This window comes from Saccoglossus kowalevskii, chromosome 15 (genome assembly GCF_978046115.1).
Source record: "Saccoglossus kowalevskii chromosome 15, keSacKowa6.1, whole genome shotgun sequence".
Classification (NCBI taxonomy): Eukaryota; Metazoa; Hemichordata; class Enteropneusta; family Harrimaniidae; genus Saccoglossus; species Saccoglossus kowalevskii.
The window spans coordinates 14,109,412-14,116,539 of record NC_140655.1 but is presented as its reverse complement, the minus strand read 5'-3'; positions in this window follow the sequence as shown (position 1 = coordinate 14,116,539).

Sequence of the window (7,128 nt, the reverse complement as noted above, 5' to 3'; positions counted from 1 at the left end):
AACAAAATCTGCTGAGCAGAGATTCACATTGAGAAATTTGCGGTATACCCAGGCATACTTGGACACCATGCATAATATCGATCCATGGCGACTGAAATTTATGGACGAAAGCGGTTTTAGGGTTACCACTACTGCGAATCCTAATTATGGACATGCTTTGGTGGGCCAGCGATGTGTACAATTTGCTCGGTACGACCCCAATCCTAATATTACATTGAACTTGCTAATAGGATTGCAGGGGGTGGCTCACATTGAAGTCCTTGATGGAGCTTCAAATTCGATGCACTTCGCAGACTTCATTTGGCAGTGTGTAGAGACAGTTGACGAGTACGGTGTACCCGCCCTTCAACCAGGTGACTTCCTAGTGCTCGACAACGCACCAATCCATCACAGTGAGATCGCACAAACGCTCAATATGTGGCTTAATACACAGGGAATAGAAGTCATTTTCACACCAACTTATTCGCCTGAATACCCCAGACCATTCGTCCCGGTGTTATCGCTATCCACACGAGACTCCAGCTTGTCTCCTATACAATTTGACTGCGCACATCCAGAAAGTAGATGCAGCTGTGATTGGTGGAATACTAATGAGTTGAGTGTCAATCAAACGCCCACGCTATCTTTAGTAAACAAAGTCACGTGACACGCGCCATTTTAGTTTTGATTAGTTCATCGTGGTCGGGCAGGCGATTTCAAGGCAGCAGGCTTAACCCTTTCATTCACAGGTTGGGAGATATTAGAATGACTGACAATTTCACGCCACTGTTTTACATTATTGGCGGATTTTTCTGCGCTATCAATCTTTCTCTTACAAACTAGACATAGATGAGACGACAGAGTCGCTCTTTTCACAACGTCGCACTGGATCAAATTGGAAAGACGATTTCCATAAGTTATTCCTCCTGCTTTTCCTGGCTTGAATAAATTCACACACGACTTTAACTGTCCACAAACTCGAAGACTACACGAACACAGTCTACAATAGTCGTCCGCAACAATATGTATGTATTTCTTCGGTGTACTGATGCACGAATGCACCGTGACACGTGTCGCCATCGCTGAGAATGCCGCCGGCGCAATTTTTCACCCAACTCGCGATTCTGTTTTGCAACATTTTATCAATATTCCCTTTGACAAAATCGCCGACAAAAGCACCGCTTTGCTGATCTTTTGTTCTATAATTCTTAATGCAAACACCGACCCTAGTAGTAATTAGTAACGTCGCCTAGTACATATCATGGATGTACTAAGAATGAACGGTCGTCATTGCAAATCGAACATCCTTTTGAAATTTGGACGTCGGGCAGGCGATTTCAAGGCACCGCACTTAAATATTAGCAACATATGATTTTTCTGAGCGGTTGTTGATTCTCTTTCAAACGAGACATAAATGTGACAACATAGTCGATCCCTTATCCACCGCTAAGAATGCCGCAATGTTTCGTTCGTTTTGCAACATGCCACAAATCGTCAAAAAAAACACCACTTCGACGGAAGCTTGCGTAATAAGGGGGTTAAAACAAGAAAACAAATGCCATGTTTAATACATATCAACCTGTTTTACTTGCGTTTCGTGCGACTTCGGAACCCGAAGTTCCATGGGGTTTATAGTTCCATTAACACACCAACAACGTTGAATTTACCCGCTATCTTCCAAATATGGTATATTAATTTATTCAGTTGTTTATTTAGAGTGACGTCCGCGGTCGAATGCGATTGGCTATCGATGTCAGTGCAAAGGTCATATGAATATTAAAATTAAGTGGGCGGAAGGAAAATTGTATAGGAGACAAGCTGGAGTCTCGTGTGGCGATAGCGATAACACCGGGACGAATGGTCTGGGGTATCGCCTGAATTTAATCCAGCTGAATTTTGCTTCGGCAAAGTGAAAAAAACACTGGAGCGACCCCCACTATCTATACTTGCATACCACAACTTGGGCGTTGCGATTTATTCCGCTGTGGAAGAGGTGTCCGGTGCAGATGTACGCGGATTTTTTGAAGCAACCGGATATTTGTTTGTTCAGTGAAACCTTTGTTTATTTTAGGGGTTGGCAATTAGAGTTATTCCCTGAATTTGATACGTCCTATAGTTTCTATCGGGCCATTCTTGAATGTTGTGTTGAATAGTTTCCATGTGTGCAACATTATACGCAGGGCTGATAATAACAACATTTCGTAGAACATATTTTTATTGTATACACTAATAAAGTACAGCTATAATTACTTCACAAACATACTTTTGACTGGAAGCCGTTTTTTGTATGTGTTATGTTCACACAGTATGTTGTCAAGAAAACAAATTTGACAAATAAATGATCATATAATACTAACATGTTAAAACGACGCATTATTAATGGAATGACTGTTTTTGCCGAATTGCCGATTGTTTCCCTCCGTGAAAACTGTTAATTGAAAGTCATCGAGTCGATAATAATGTCCAAAGGGAGCCATATATAAAACTAAATGTAGCCCAGTGACAGCAATTATTGATGTCTTTATAATAATACAGTAATTAGATTAACAACACTGATAGGTCGTACCTATTCCATGAGTGCTGGCATGTGAGAAAGAGGCGGAAAACTACCACTGAAAATTTAAAAAAAAAATGAATATAATAAATGATTTCAAGGGAAACTGCAAAAAACACTTGCAGGAACAATGTGCGTTACCATATCGTCAACTTGAAGGCGTATTCTTTGATTTTAATGTTGCGCAAGGGTTTTTTAATAAAAAAAAACCCACATTAATGCCTTCATTTAATTCAGTGTATTGTTCTAATCTAATCTATTCTAATAAAATATAACTTCAAAACAAAGCAAATTGACAACAGGTTGAACACAGTGAATCATGTACTAAGTATTATAATAGTTAAAATAATGAGGTGTCCGTACAAAATAATGGTATGGTGGTACGGTATGATTTCATGTCCGAATTGTTAATGTTCATCTGGTGGTGGCGGCGGTGGTGGTATCGGTGACGGTGGTCTATCCGGAAGCGGAGGGGACACAGAAGGTTGAACTGTCGGCAATAGTGGTTGTACATACCGCCGTAGCTGTGGTTGAACTTGTAATGGTTGTGGTTGATCAGGAGATTGTACTGAATGAATATGTGACGGGTACACTTGGGGGGTACTACATGTGTTAGCACATGGATAATAGCCGTACATGTTTGCATTCATACCAGGCATATAAGGATACGAGTATTGGTAGTACTGGGACCACGGAGAATAGACACTTTGTGGTGATGTCACCGGGGTGGGCATCATATGTGTAGATTGAGACGAACTACTAAGTTGTAGAGCTTGTTGAATTTGTTTTTCTTCCTCATAGCTGGTTTGAGGATACAGTTCAGAATGAGTACTGCTAATTTTATTCTGATCCGTTTCAGTTTTCAGTAAATCGTGGCCGGGAACTCCAAGCAAACGTTGACGAGGTGTTTTTTCAGGGAACTTTATTTTGTATACTGGATTATTTTCCAAACGTTCGCGAACTCTGTCTTTTGGTTTCGCGGCTTTACCCTTTTGTAAGTGAGCAAGTTCATATTCAGAAATGATACCAGGGAATCGACGATATTCCTGTTTTATTTGTTTTGGTACTTTGCCATGATAATGCTCATTCAAAATTCTGGCATGTTTGTTTATTAACCACTGCTTCGGTGTATCACCGGTTACAGTTGCAACCAAGTACTTGGACGGGTTACTATTGATCAACCAACTTTCGATTTGCCGCTCGAATGTAGACAAAACCTTATTCTTCGTGTCTATTTTCTGCTGGAGCTCGAGCTCTTTCTTCTTTATATTTTTAGAAAGATCGTCACGCTGTTTACCTAAACTAATCAATGTAGTTTTCTCCGTGGCATGGTCGGGGTGGTTGATGTCCCCACAAATTTCTGCTGAACAACAGGATTCGTATGGACAATTTCGCCGAGTATGAGAGTCACGAAGATGACATTTTCCACAACGTTTTTTCGTTGAATCTTCGGGTACACATTTGGCATATTTGTCATTTTGGTCACAGATCTGGGTTTGAACTGTTGTCAGTTCTACTTTCATATCATTCAATTCTCTTTCTTTCATTTTGATTGCTAGCTCGAGCGGTGATTGGTAAACAAAATGTTCGCGTTCATCAGGGTCACTTGATTCCTGTTCTTTGTTTTTCTCTGTATCATCTAATTTGCCATCACATTCAAACCTCAACCGTTTCGGCACGCTAGTTTGCTCCCTGTAAACATGGGAACTGGCGCTGGGGGCTGGTGAACACCCTTCAACGACAGACACCTTTATCCGCCTGTATTCAGCGCCGGCAACTGTCTTCACACAGCGAAACAATTCCGCCATGTCCAGTTCATGATTGGAGAGTGTCATCGTGGTCCCTTCGTCATTTTGGTACTGGATCTGAAACTCTAAACACTGTAACGAAGGAACTTGTTCCTTGATATATTCGATGAACTCACCATAGCTGAACGTTTCCCTGATGTAAATATGTCTTGATTTATTCCAATAATTTACTTGGACTTGATAAGACATGGTCAGAATTGAACTATGTTCTGAACGCCTCGATCTGAAATCTGATTCGGTTGATTATTGTAAATCACAGGAGGGGCACCCGCAACCCCATCACACACATTCTATGATATGGTAATGAAGCGTAAACTATGTTATGCTACAACTGTTTATGTATATAATGCTAATTCCTTAATAATAATTAATTCCTATTTAGTGCGATGTGTGTATATATGACTACGTGTGCGATTTGTTAACTGAGACTGAACTAAATTTAACAGTCCCTTTACTTGAAAATGGACTCGCCCGTGACGTCTGGATCGCGTCCTCTCTAAAAATAATATTCTACCGGACCAAAGGCAAACATTGTAGCAAAACTGTAAACATCACTCGGTGCTCTCGGGGGAAACAATCATAATATTATTACTTTACACTCACTGTAAGCGTCTTTGTTGACTGTGCCGTGTGACCGTTTCGCTCCGCTCAGGTGTTACCGGTAGTAGTAACATTCTTTGAAGTGATTTGAAATAATCATGGAGCTAAAAAAAGAAGGAGAGAGGACCCTATTGTCTTTCCTGTGTACCACGTTAGTTGGTTCTTGTTTGCTTAGCCAAAAGATAAACAATCTCTTCCCTGTTGTCTGTTTAATCCCTTCTAATTGGATTACGTGATTCGTGTATATTCGGAACGCATTCGGTATTCGCCGGCACACTGTGTGCAAAGGCCTCTGGGACGGAGAGCGCGATTAGAGTTGACTGCGCATGCGCACAGTAACAAACAGGTACAGTAATCTTCCAACCTAGCGGCGAACCATCAACATATGAAATGCGATCTTTATCGATCGCTGGACGTCGCTCGCAGAAAATGAAAATAGAGTCTAAAAGCCAACTTCACAACGATAATAAATCAAGTTGAACTGTTTTGCAAATGTTTGCGGAAAATTTGGTAATCAAGCCTCGAAAATCGTCAACTCACGGAGCACACAAATGTTGTAAATTGACGCCAATTCTTGAATAATCGTCCGACTGTTGTGCTTCCGGTCTTCAAATACGCAGAATGACCTAATGTACCAATCACACGCCACTGCGCATACGCAGTGACCTTATTTGTTAACTGCGCATTCAATTTTATGAGAGGGGCGTACATCTCACTTGAAATACAGGACTACGGCACGTCTCACTGTGCAAACATACACCAGCTATCGTGGATTTCCATAGAACGAAATTCAATGGGTTTAATTGGATAATCTGGGCGTGAAACAAAGGGAGTTTATTGGCTTATATTGCGTCCTCTCTCCTTCTTTTTTTAGCTCCATGAAATAATGAACAGATATAGTTCAACGTTGTGTTCCGTGGAAAAGACAGTAATATTCAAGTTCTCGTTTAAAATTCTGTGCTGTACAAATAATTCATGTACTTTCAAAGTTTTGTTTCAAAATATAAAAAAATGAGTATGGCGAAATATACATGTTTCACATTGTATCAGTGTTACAATGTAGTAGACGCGTACCCAATGAGTTGATGTGTCTTTGTTTTGACTCGCTGGCGCGCGGCTTTCTTTGTTGCCCTGATTTATTGATACTTTAGGCGTCTTGTTTACACAGCTGGGTTCTGCGCGTTGTTTATCACCAAGTGGGCACTTGTAGTAAACGGGACACTCAAACCGGAATAGTAGTAAATATATTTGGTTCACTGTAAATCTGTTCTTAGGGGGCGGTAAAATAATATGCATACAATGGCAGTTTAGCAGCGGTCTCATTAAACTTCAATGACTACAACTCCTTTTATGAACCCACTAAAAATATAGTAAATTTTCTGAGACATAAAAGAAAACGTGTAAAAAAAATATGTTTGCAATTTATGATTCATCGCATAGTTTCAGTGCTGAAGCAACACTGTGGGGTAAATTGTTGGCTGCAAGAAGCTCTTCGGCCTATACAACTCGTGATGATAAATCTTCGGCATTTTTTTAATGATATGTTCAACCCGTAGCTGTACACCATTGTTCAATAACAGAGACTACACGTACTAATACAATAAGTTAACTACATTTGGCTGATACACTTGGAACAAAACAGTGATATATGCCATCATTAACTTGAAGAATGCAAAACTAATGAACCAAACTGGGAAAGTACAGTGTGGTGTTGTCGTGTCAATCCCGTTCGATCCCCACACTTTACTAACTGAGCGAAAATTAGCACAAGACAAACTGCCTATTCAGGACCACCACATCATTCAGAGAGTGACTACCATTACATTATTGTTTCAATGTTGTTTTAATATTTAACATCAGGTGCTTGAACGCGATCTTCATTACACCATCGCGGAAAAACCGAATAAAAGCCTGTCTATTTATAACAACCTGTTTTGGTTGGCTGCTGTTGAGCCGAGACGGCATAACTTCACGATTGACATTTAAAGCTCGTTGCCACCTAAATGCATCTTACTATGCATTACTCATTACGGAGTCAAGTGATTTAAACAATGATAATTATTGTAATTGATGCTGTTTGTTTTATTATGGTCTAATCTACGATCATAAATCTATTCACTTCCAAAATTTAGGGGGTTCGACCGAACCCCCCGACCCCCCAAACTACGGGCCTGGATGTCATAGTAT